This window comes from Dermochelys coriacea, chromosome 19, assembly GCF_009764565.3.
Source record: "Dermochelys coriacea isolate rDerCor1 chromosome 19, rDerCor1.pri.v4, whole genome shotgun sequence".
Classification (NCBI taxonomy): domain Eukaryota; kingdom Metazoa; phylum Chordata; order Testudines; family Dermochelyidae; genus Dermochelys; species Dermochelys coriacea.
The window spans coordinates 16,773,312-16,786,306 of NC_050086.2; the positions used below are offsets into that span (position 1 = coordinate 16,773,312).

The 12,995-nt window shown below is 42.5% G+C and overlaps 1 protein-coding gene across 7 annotated transcripts in view; it reads left to right on the top strand.

Moving 5' to 3' along the window:
* The window catches only part of HIVEP3 (HIVEP zinc finger 3), a 425,423-nt gene that overhangs the window by 279,552 nt on the left and 132,876 nt on the right, over positions 1-12,995 (top strand). The gene's annotated exons all lie outside the window — the stretch shown is intronic.

The window sequence follows — 12,995 nt, forward strand, 5'->3', positions numbered from 1 at the left end:
TGGGGAAACAGTTCATTTGGGGACAGATCTAGAAGACAGCAGAACTGTGACTCCTGTAGCGCAGAACAGAGCAGAGAGAAGGCCAACATCTCTTATATAACTGCCCCAAAGGACCCTCCCTGTGGGAAGGGAGGACACACCTCCAGAAACAGTCTGAGGGGGAAGCATTACCTTGGACATTGTTAATCCCTTTTTTCTTTTTCTTGGTTTGGACTCCCCCAGCAGGGTAAGCTATGGACTGAGCTGGCCTGGTGGGAGGGAAGATAGGAAGTTGCCCAGGAAGGGCAACCTTAAGTAGCCTCTGTTGCCAGATCACTGGTAGCCCCAAAGGGCCCTGGTTCAGAGCCTGGTGGAGTGGGAGGGTCCAGTCTTCCCTACCAACAATCTCCTGCCAGTCACAGGTTGTAGCCCTGACCATTAGGCCACGCTTCCCGACCAACCCCTGAGTCAGGACCGTCAGACACCACTATCTAAATGCCATAATTACAAATTACACATTATCTAAGCAACCGTCAGAATATAAACACTGATTAGGGACTGGAATGCCAATGAATAGAGGCAGTTACCTCTGTTGAGAAAATAGCGAGTTGACATTTTTCTGTTTGGTTATTTGCTTACATTTTTCTATTTCCTTTGTTGTTGTTGTTGCTGTAATTTTGAATCCTGCTGTCCAGTCAGACATGGGGGTTGTCCTTTTGTTCAGCAGATATTTGTTTGTTAATGAACCTCTTCATTTGGGGCTAAAACCCAGAGGGAAAAACTAAACACAGTTTGTTTCCTGGACTGAAAAATGAAGAAGCAGAGAGGAGTGATGTTGGAATGGGTTTGATTTGGTAGGGCTTTGCAGCTTGTATTCATCAGATGTTCTGTAACTAGAAAGTTTGTGCCCTTTGCTTGGGTTTTTGCCCTCCTAAAGTAGAATGCCTCTGGCTCAGACACTTATGTATAAGTGTCAGTAGAGCATTGTGTATGTTCGTTTTGGTGGATGTGGTGAAGGAGGTAATATTTCAAGACTTATGATTTCCAAGGGTTCTGATAAATGAAGATTTATGGGCCAAGTTTATACTTCATAGTACACTGGGGCCTGAAGCTTGGGGGGGGGCAAATACGCCCACAAAGACCAAAAATATAGTCCACAGCCACTGTTTATTTCCATGTAACTGTCAGTGCTTAACGACCAAGAAATAATAACAGCTGCAGAGGGAGCCCAAAATTAATCCACTGCAGGTGACTTCAAACTTAAACAACAAACAGTTTCTGTTTCTCTCTCAAGAAGGGCACAGTGTTATAGTTCTAGACATTGTTAAAAATAAATGCATGTAAATATCTACATGTGCAAGTGGTCGGTATAGTGCTGGGGTTGAAACTTCACCCTTTCAAGCTCCAGACTCCTTCTCTGAAAGCCACTGTTTCTGGAAATTTGATCCTAAATAGTAATACCAATTTGTACTTCTTGCTTTTCTTCTGAGACTCTCAAAGGGATTTATAAACAATAATGAATCAAGGCTCCCAGCCTAGTCTTGAGCTGCAGATCAGCATGATTATCCCTACCTTGGAGAAAGGGAATCCTAGAGAGGGACAGGGACCTGGTAAAGCTAACAAAGTGAGTCAGTATGAGACCTTGTTTCAGAGTAGCAGCCGTGTTAGTCTGTATTCGCAAAAAGAAAAGGAGTACTTGTGGCACCTTAGAGACTAACAAATTTATTAGAGCATAAGCTTTCGTGAGCTACAGCTCACTTCATCGGATGCATGCACCAAGTATGAGACCTTGGTATAAAACCCAGAACTCCTAACTGCCAGTCCCCTGTTCTCTCCACTGGACAGTGCTTCATCAAATTGAAAGGACTTGTGAAGCAATGGAGGTCTGTGCAACTAGGGTACAGAACTCAGTAACAGCCAAGAATTCAAGTACATGAAGCTGTGCTGACTAGGGGAGAGAGGTTCCAAGCCTCCTTCCCAGCAGAGACCACTGAATGGCATGATTGTGTATTCATTGCATTTCTCCAAGCCCATTTAATGTGTGGATGTTTCAGTTGTGAAAATTCACTTCCAACCATAATTGGATTACGTGGGCTTCACCATTATGATGTGCTCTGCAGTATGGTGGTATTAGAAAGCACTGATGTTTGCATGCTGGGAATTCTTCTAGGTTTGGAAAAGGAAAGAGTTCAGTTTACCAGTAAAGAGCCCTCACTTGTGCAGTAATGCTGATGGGATTAATAATGAGCAAATATCTATCTGGCTCTTATTTGTGTGGAACAAATACTGCTACGCTGGCTGGAGGATTTTGTTTAAAACCTTGAACAGTTTTAGTAATTTTAATAATGCACATGGTACTTCGCATTCAGATGTGACTAATTTGGCTTTCAATACAAACTGTGCTGTGTTTGGTATTAGAATCAGCCTTAACCTTAATACTCCTCCTCCTCCCACATCATCTGTGCCAGCAAATCTGTCTCTCACCACCTCTGCAACACTGCCCATGTGCAGATGTCTCAGCTGTACCTCCTGCTAATATTGTCAAACATGCTTCATCTCTCCTTGCCTTAGCACTTCCTCATAGACTCACTGACATAAGCAGAAAAGCCTTCTCCTCAAGGGTTCTTGCCCTCTGCAATAATCTTCCAATAATTTCCACCTCCATCTCCCTCAACAAGCCTCAATAACAGCCATATCTTTTCCCGTTTGTCTCTGCCCCCTCATTTTTCTCTCCCTTTGCTGTTATTTCTTTGTTCGGCAGTATGCATGCTGTAAAGCAGTGTGGGATTCACAAAATAAATGTGTACTGTATTCAGAAAGCATTCACCCGGGTGTAATTGCTTATAGTTAAGGTTGCAGAACAGGTTCCATCAAACGTGATAGCTTTGCATCATATTCACCCTTTGCTCTCATCTAGCTCCTGCTGATTTGTTGCTGATTGGTGAATTTGTTTTCTTGGAAAGTTTCAATAGGAAGCGTTTAGCTGTTTTTGAGTTATATAAGGATGCAAAACCAAACCCTCTTTTCCTGTGTAAAATAATCCTAGCTCTGCCACGCTGGCAGCCATTAAACCACATCTTCATCAGTTAAACAGGAAGCTTTAATGCCATAGAGAACAGGCAACAGTCGTGGACAGTAGCAAGGTGTTTTCTTCAGAGTCTCTTCCTGAGCACTTGCCAAACCTCTTGTGACTTGTCATTGTTTTGTTGTTGTTGTTGTTTTTTTCCTGAATCTGCCTTCATTGTGCTGTGACACTTTGGTGTCACTGAAATGTATTCTCTTGAATTTCCTGTTTGAATTAAGTCTCCTCTTCTTTTCTAATGTAGAATTGGTTTCACGCACACTCACGTTCCCTGACTCAATTTGCAGGTTAAATAGCTTTATTGACAGAATAAAGTGCACAGGTGTCACCAAAGGGAATATAGCTAGGTCTACAGGGCAGTATGCCTCATCGGGAATTTTACAAAGTCACTCCTTAGCCTTGAGAATAGTTTTCAACTGACATCTAAAAATAGTTCTGCCCAGTCTGTCACAACACTGTTACCTGCATTGATTAAAAACCATTTCAGAACACCAGCACTTTGCAGTGTTGGTGTGTGTGTGTGTGGGGAGGGGGGGTGGACCATGCATACTAACATCTCTCTCTGTCTCTCTTTCTGTTCACTTTCAGTAAGTATATTTGCATTTCAAAGTATACCAGTATTGCCAGAATCATTACACTACCTAAAGCCCCTGCAACAAGGGCCAGTTTGCCAAGACTATAGGATTTTAAAGCACATGCCCATTTTGTGTTAATGTCCATTTCAGGTTTGGTGGCTGGCTGTCATATCCCATGAAACTCTTTTCTCCAAAGCTAAATAGAGTGTTTCTCCCTCACTTTCTTAGTGGGAAGTGCTTTATTATTTTTGAAAGCACCTCGGTCTGTCTCAGCCCTTTTTGTTCCCCTCTGTGAGGCCTTGACACCTCCTTACATCAGCAGTAAAATGTTAAGACAAATTACAGAGTAGCAGCCATGTTAGTCTGTATCCGCAAAAAGAAAAGGGGTACCTGTGGCATCTTAGAGACTAACAAATTTATTAGAGCATAAGCTTTTGTGAGCTACAGCTCACTTCAGCTGTACTTCATGAAAGCTTATGCTCAAATAAATTTGTTGGTCTCTAAGGTGCCACAAGTACTCCTTTTCTTTTTAAGACAAATTAAGTTTCCTTCCTTCACCTTTCCAGCCTGTTTCTCCCTCAACTCGCTCGCTTGCATGCTGGCATGTTGGTGCAGAATACCAAGTGTGTCTCCTCATAAGAGTGTGTCACTGCCCTTACGTCATCCTTACCCAAATAGAAAAGTGAGGTTTGTAATAAGGTAACAAATACCCTATTTATAGCTGCTTCTAAAAATAAATTCCCCCACAGGTTTGTGTTGTGGCAGCAATGTTTTTTTTTTTTAATTGACGAAGTTTTTTTAGTATGATTCACAGAAAGAAAATGAGCTTTTCTTTTAGGTCCTGTGGAGGAATCAACTTAGATGAGTCGCTGAGCACACACTAGCACTGGTTAATTGTTAGGGTGCCTCCATGCAGCCTCTGGCACCACTGGCTTTCACCCAGAGGTTAGGGGGAAGGAGTATCACAGCAGACTCTGGAACATCTCTCTGTCTTGTCGGTTTCTAGTGGCTAATACAATACAACTTTATAGAGTTCTTCATATGGACAGTATGCCACAGTGCTGTGCAGAGTTAGTGCACTCACAAAACGAAATGAGAAGTAACAGCAAAGAAGGGATGTACAATCAGCAAAGGGAAAAAAAGAGAGAGGTTCCATCAATGATGATAATAATAATATTAATTATTAATAATATAATAATGTGGAAAGTCAAAGAGAGAGAGAGGGAGGTTGTTTCAGATGCCAGGAACTACAGAGGAGAAGCACTCACGCCAAAGAGAGGGAGAGGGCACAGGAGTCTATCTAATCTACCCAGTGCATCTAGGCTGCTCCTCCCTCTCCCCCAATTACTGTAGAGTTGTAGCAACCAGGTAAGGTACTAACAAACTTCAACAGGACTTTATTTTTAAAGTGGAAACCTCTTTACCAAGCTGCTGCTGCACCCTTGGTAGCTCTTACTCCATCTCCTTAACTTCCCCTCCTTCCTGTTTCCTGTCCTTTCAGACTCCCAACAGCCAGTGCTCCCAGTTCTAATAATTATAAGCAGCATCTAAACACCACATTCCCTCCTCTCTCAAGAAACTCTCTCATTAATGATAAACACTGTTGTTCTAACCACAGGAACAAATATGAAACAAGACACTATACTGCTGGCAGAAATATTACACTGAAAACACTGTAGATACTACATAACATAGTCTCTAGTCTGGACAGGTGGTCATCTGGGTCTGACAGGCCGTCTCTCAAGCCCCGGTTCCAGTGCAATGTCTTGTTGTGTTGATACTATGGTGAAGTCATCCAATGCAAACTGGGTGTTGGCATAATCTCCTCCTGGTGCATAGGCAGGTGCAAGATAAGAAGCATTCCATACGCGCCCATCAGAAAGTTGATAGGTGTAAGGTCCCTTTTTCTCTATAATTTTAAGAGGAGCTGTGAATTTATGGTCCCCTTTCTGTAACTTTCCAGGTTTTCATATTCTAATGAAGGAACCACACTCAGACTTTGGTTCCTTAACACCCTGCTGCTTGTCTGTGAAAGGCTTATACTTTGCTTGGTTCTGTTCAACTGTTTTTCTCAAATCATCCTCAGCTGGGGCATCAGGTCATGCCTTTAACAATCCAGCAATGTTCAGTTTAGTATTCATCTGTTTCCATGCAGTAACTCAGCGGGTGATCTTTGCATTATGGCATGTCGTGGTAGTGAAGGTTATCCACAATCGCCCTTTCAGTTTAGCCGTTTGCAAACTCTCTTTCAAACTTCTGTTAAACCGTTTGATTTCCCCATTGGCTATATAGGGATGACCTTCTGTGTAAAATGTTCCTCTCTGCTAGAAAAGTTTCAAACTCCAGGGAAGTAAATTGACTACCATTATCTGAAACCAGTTCTATGGGGTTACCTTCCCTGCTAAAAACTGAAGAGAAGAACTTAATTACTGTAGCAGAAGAGATTTTCAATGTAAACACTACCTCAGGCCATTTACTGAAATAATCTATTAAAGTGATGGCATAACAGCAGTCACTTGGAGCAATATCAAAGGGTCCTACAATGTCAATCGCCACTTTTTCCCATGCAGATTCAGAAAGAGGAACAGGCTGTAATGGAGGGTACATGTCACTGCTGTCTTATCATGCATTTGGCAAGTGACACAGGATTTTATGAGTACTTCAGTTTGAGAATCCATCCCTGGCTACCAATACAGATCCCGTAGTCGTTGTTTGGTTCTGACAATTCCTTGATGAGTATCGTGTGCCAGGTGTATGAGTTATGACTGTAATTCTTCTGGCACAAGTAGCCGGTGTGTACCTTGTAACACACAGCCATCAAGCAAAGAAAGTTCATCCCGAACTTAAAATAAGGCAGCAAAACTGGGTCAAGGTTTTTAAGGTTATTGGGCCATCTCTTTGTCAGAAATTCCTGTAGTTTTTGTTGAATTGGACACACTGAACAAGCAACTTGAAATTGTTCTTTTGTTACTGCAATAAGAGTGCTTGTAATAAGTGCAACTACTACATCCTCATCTTCCAGTGGACCATCTGGTGAAGGCAAAGGCAGGTGAGAAAGGCAATCAGCTACGACATTTTGGTTTCCAGGCTTATATTCCAGTTCAAAATTGAAAGAGAGTAGTCTTGCCGACCATCTAGCAATATGATATACTGCTCTTCCAAATCCTTTTCTGGTGAGCAAAGTCGTCAAAAGGCTGTGATCTGTACGCAACTTGAATGTGCGGCCCCACAGGTAAGTTCTCCATTTTTCAGTAGCCCAGACACAAGCAAGTGCTTCTTTTTTGACTGTAGAATATTTCCTCTCAGCATTAGTGTCCTTAAAGCAAATGCAACAGTCCTCTCTGTGTTGTTGTCCTCATGAAGTTGTGTGAGGACAGCCCCAAGTCCATAATCAGAAGCATCAGTAGTTACAATTGTGGGCAATGTAGGCGTGAATAGTGCAAGTACTGGACTACGTACAATCAAGTCTTTCACCGTTTCAAAACTAGCTTGTGCATCTGTTGTCCACACTAAGGTTGAACTTCTCCGTAGTAATTCTCGTAACCGTTCAATGACAGAAGCATAACTGGAAATGAATTTTGCATACTAGGAGGTAAGACCCAAGAAGGAACTAAGGTTTGCAAATCTGTTGGAAGAGGAGCATTTGAAATTGCTAGGATATGATCTGGATCAGATTTTAGTCCAGCCTGTGAAATTGTATGCCCCAGAAACGAGAGTTCAGTTTGTCTAAATTTGCATTTGGACCTATTGAGCTTGAGGCTTGCTTTGCTGATGCAGTTTAGTACAGACTGCAGGTTATTGTCATGCTCCTCAGAAGTATTTCCAAACATGATAATATCATCCAGATAGCACTGAACTCCATGTTGATTCTTCAGAATCAATTGCATCATTTTTTGGAAGGCACTTGGGGCAGATGCGAGACCACATTTGGAACACGTTTAAACATATGGAACATGTTTAAAACGAAATAGTCCCTTGTGTAATAAATGCTGTGAGGTCTCTGCTATCTTCAAGCAACATAACCTGATAGTATGTGGTCTGTAAATCAAGAGTAGAAAAAATCTTTGCTCCACGGAGTTCTGCAAATACTTCTTCTATGTGAGGATGAGGATGGCTGTCAATCACAATAGCTTTATTTGGCTCCCTTAAGTCCACACAAAGATGTCCACCCTTCTTCTACATCAATACTATAGATGAAACCCATTCCAAGGAGTCAATCCCTTCAATAATGTCCTTTTGAACAAGTTTTCTAAGTTCCTCTGAAACAGCTTCCCTGACTGAAAATGATAAGCACCATAACTTCTGTCATATAGGCATCACATTATTCTGCATTTTAACTTTATGCAGAAACCCATAAGCACACCTGAGTTTCTCCTCAACCTGGTGTTGGTCCCAGCTGAAACTGGTGTGTGTATCGCAAGAATGCTTTGCTGAGGAAGATCAATTCATCCATTAACTACCCTGAGATTTAAAGCAGCCAATAAATCTCTGCCAAGGATAGGAGTGCCTTTGTGAACAACGTAGAACTCTGCAGTTACACAGCAATCACCGAAAGTAACTATTGCTGGCAGGCAGCCATGTACTGGAATATGGTTTTTCAAATAGCATACCAAGTGAAGCTTGGGTTTAGTAAGAGGCACATCTTTAAAGAAATGAAATAGATGGAATCAGGTAGTATAGATACTGCTGAGTCCGGGTCCAACATTAGCTGAATAGAATGTGATTTGCCTGAGGGTATGATGGAAACGTTTACAGTGCACTTTATTTATTTGGAATATGTGCAGTAGTGATTTTGTCCATGCTCAGCACAGTAGCATCTAGTATTGTAACTGCATGCACCTGTTGATTGAACTGGCTGCTGCGACATACTTTAGCAAAATGCCTAATCTTTTTGCAATGATTGCACTGAGCTACTTTTGCCAGACATCCTGTGTAGCTCGCAAGGTGTTGTGGGGATCCACAGCGAAAGCATGCTTTTACTATATTTTGAATTTGCTGATTTGGTGGTTTTCCATTAGTTTTTCTCTTGTAATTGTTTGTCTGCAGCGATAGTGAGCTTTTCTGCAAAGGAGTCACAGCCTGGATTGTGCTTCCTGTATCCGTGCTCATTATTTTGGCTTCAACTGTAGCTGACTCAATTTGAGTAGCAATGGTTGTTGCTTTTTCTAGTGTAAGTTGTGGTTCTAGAAGTAAGCGTTCTCTTACACAAAGCATGGTTGTTTTCTCAATAAACTGGTCTCTAATCATCTCATCTGCCATATTCCCAAAGTCACAAGTTACAATCAGACTCCTCAGGGAAACGATATACTGCATTGTAGTCTCCCCTGTTTTCTGCTCATGTTGGCGAAATCTGTAGCAATTAGCTACTACATTCATTTTTGGCACAAAAAAGTTCTTTAATGCAGTGAGTGCAGTCTCATATTTATCACCTGCAAGGGGAAAATTGTAAAATATATGCTGCCCTTCTGCTCCAAGGCAGTGGATTAGCAGAGCATGCTTTCTTACTTCAGAAATCTCTGTAGCAGTGATTGCAATCAGATAAGTCTCAAACAGATGGATCCAGGCAGTAAAAGCAATTGGAGGCTCACCTGGGCTTTGCAGAAAGGATGCTGGTGGCTTCAGAGGCAGAAGATCCATCCTCATCGCCAAAATGTTGTAGCAACCAGGCAAAGTAGTAACCAACTTCAACAGGACTTTATTTTTTAAAGTGGAAACCTCTTTACCAAGCTGCTGCTGCACCCTTGGGTAGCTCTCACTCCGCCTCGTCAACTCCCCCCCTTCCCATTTCCTGCCCTTTCAGACTCCCAACAGCCAGTGCTCCCAGTTCTAATAATTACAAGCAGCATCTAAACACCACATGTGCCATCTGAGCTCCTCATGGTCTTCGTACCCAAGAATGTGCAAAAGACATTCATTACTGTCTGTAAGTTCTCCAGGGCAGCTACATAAGAACAGTCATATTGGGTCAGCTCAATGCTCCATCTAGCCTGGTATCCTCTCTTCAGACAGTGGCCAGTGCCAGGTGCTTCAGAGGGAATTAACAGAACAGGGTGATTATCAAGTGATCCATCCACTGTCATCCAGTCCCAGCTTCTGACAGTTGGAGGCTTAGGGACAAAGCATGAGGTTGCATCCCTGACCATCTTGGTTAATAGCCCCTGAGGAACCTACCCTCCATGAACTTACCTAATTCTTTTTTGAACCCAGTTATACTTTTGACTTCCACAATATCCCCTGGCAACAAGATCCACAGGTTTTGTGTTGTGTGAAGGCATACTTCCTCATGCTTGTTTTAAACCTGCTGTCTTTTTTGGTACATGTCTGTACCGTGCACAGTGGGGCCCTGATCATTGTTTGGGCATGGTTGGCCCTACTGTAATTCAAATACAGTAATAGGAATAATTTATCTACACAATAAAGAAATATTATCATCTCTGTTTCTACAGATGGAGAACAGAAGCACAAAGAAGCAAAGGGACTTGCCAAAGGCCACACAAGGTTGCCTGAAACAGAGATGGGAGTTGAAATCGTATCTCTGAGTCCTAGTATTTAACCACAAGACCAGATCTCAGCTGATTGTGCAGCTGAGCCTTTTTCCATTAAAATTAATCAGTTGGCCAAACAGAGGACATTTGGCAAGGATCATGTGGTGGGACTGGAAGTTCTGCGCAGCTTAAGATACCTTGGGAATGAGTGTGAGATAAAGAGGAGAGACAAGAAGGAAAGGAATTAAAGAAGCTATGATGTCCCCACTGGCCTGACACGGCTATTAAAATGACTATCAGTTACTGTCTTTCTTTTATATCTATTATTGGCTTGACAACAAGTGTACAGCTCAGTTATGGCTCTGGAAAGGGAGGGTGCCAGTCTCTGAATGGTGGCCGGTAATCCTGACTCTTTGAAAGGCATAATACCTGTTGTGGGGCGGGTGGGAGGCATGCCCTGTGCTGCACAAGTACAACATGAATGGCCAGTCCAACTCCCCTGCATACCAGCACAGCAAGAGAATGACTGCCGTAAACTCATCCAGAAAACTGCCTGTTGAGCTGCCATGCTTCAGGTAACCTCTCCTTGGACTCCCTGCGTAGAGGTATATTATACTTAATCCCTTGCATATATGGGGTGGAGGAGAGAAGTACATTCAGTCTTCTCTCTAATGTACTGTGCGGTGGGAGATGTATCGTTATTAGTAACAGGAGTAGTATTTATTTGCATTGTGGTAGCAGCCAGGGTCTCCAGTCACAGATCAGGGACCCATTGTACCATGTACTATATGGACACATAGAAGTGGAAGTAGAAGACAGTTACTAATCCCATAGCCTTTTCTCTTCCGTGACAGGACCCCTGTGCTCTCACTCTTCTCTACAGCACTCAGTGCATTTTGCAAAAAGTTAATGCTTCACAAGGGAAAACCAAAGGAGGTTCAGAAGCTAATAATCAAACACTGCTTTTGTCCCTGCTGTTCTGCACAAAGGGAAGGCCTTTGCCATGCAGAGCTGCATGTGTTACTCTGAGTGTCACAGATGTATAACACTGAAAGCAAATGTTTTGTGGACCATGTATGTAAATCTGTGGTCTGATCCTGCTCCCATTGAAACCAAAACTCTTATTGATATGAGTAGGAGCAGAATCAAGGCCCTAGTGTGAGGACTCGCAGCCACTCTCAGTCCATGTGTGGCTGTGGCAGTAACGTTTCAGTCCGGGGTGAATTCCAAATGTCTCTGTCTATCCAGATGTCTTAAATCAACAAGTGAAGTCCTGAATCAGGGGATTGATTGGACCTGAGTCTGATCTTACATGTGCATAAATCAGGAGCAACTTCAATTAAAGACAACAGTTACACCAGTGTAAAACCAGTCAAATGAGATCAGAATTGTTCTCCTGGTCTACGCACTTCCTTTTTTCTGGAAATTTCATTCTGTCCCTTCTGTGACTGTGGGGAGAGGGATAAAGTTTAAAACTGTAGTCAGAGTCCTTTAAGTGAATAATTTTAAATGGCGAGCAGGGATTTTGACACCATCTTTCCCCTGACATTTCTTCATTTGCCTTCACTAAGAAAATAAAAGTTGTAGTGAAATCTAAATTCCACAGAAAGACACTGATTTTGAGTAGATCTGCTAATGGTCTGTGGAGAAACTTCAAACATATTTTGCTGTACATTGTATTGCAGTGTATGGAACTGGAACAGCTGCGTGGGCTGCCATGGAGTTAAATGGATTTGGCTCACTGGGGATGCCATTCAGATGTGTATAGCTCTTCTCTGTTAGTCTTTTGGTTTGGGAGTTTAGGGTCCCTGGGGCTTGGGGAAGTCCCCACTCCTGTCATTGGAGGATTAATCAGTATAATCATGTCATTCTCCTTCTGAGAGGAGTTTCCCTGGGGCAGCGAGCAAGACCTTAGGGTAAGACAGGTGGTTGTATGTTCTGGCAACCGCTTTGCAATGTGAAATAAACACCCTTTCATATAATAGCATTCATTGAGCATTGTGCCTGGGAACTGATCACAACACATGTCGGCCCAGGGTTGGGTAAGTTTCCTCCTTTTGCAGCTTAGCAAAAATATTTATACAGTATCTTCTAGTAAAACAGTTTCTAGTTACTGTGGGTAAAACAAACCTGGAGTTGCTCCTGCTAGTGACCCTTCATTCAGCTTGCTCAGCTACCTCTGAAAATAGTGAGGCTGGACCGGCACCATTTAATCTGCCTCCCAGATGGAAAAGCTACCAGCTTAGCTGTCCCTGACTCAGATTCTTTTTTACTATTATTCCTGAAGATTTATTGTTGTTGTACAGAACTGGAACATAGGTTGAAAAACAAAATCACACCCCACCCACCTAAAACTCAGACTCAGATATATTAGGGAGCTAACTAGGAGGCTAGAGAAGCATTTACATGGTTCTTGCATTGCCTCAGACTCTTTGGTCTCAAGTGCTTTGCATTTTGTAATTGCTATGCCCTACAGCCTCTAGGAAGGGCTCTTCTGTTGACAGGAATATTTAAAGATAATGGTTTGAAATGTTCAGGTGTACAGGAAAAAAATACAAATTATGGCCCTTACTATAGTCAGGGTGTATCACCCCCTAGCCTGGTCTGCACTTAAAAGTTAAGTCAATATAGCTCAGGGGTGCAAAATTCACACTGAGTGGAGTAGTTAAGCCAGCCTAACCCCTGGTGTACACACTGACTTCAGGGTCACTGAAAAGGCCCTAGGTGGTGTTGTAGATAGCCTGCTGAGCAGGAGCTCACCATGCAGTGCTATAGCTAAGAGGGAAAACTTGATAAGTAAGAGTGGGGAAATGGTATTGTCTCTGTACGTTATATTAATAATAGTACCTAACTCTTACATAGTGCTTTTTATCC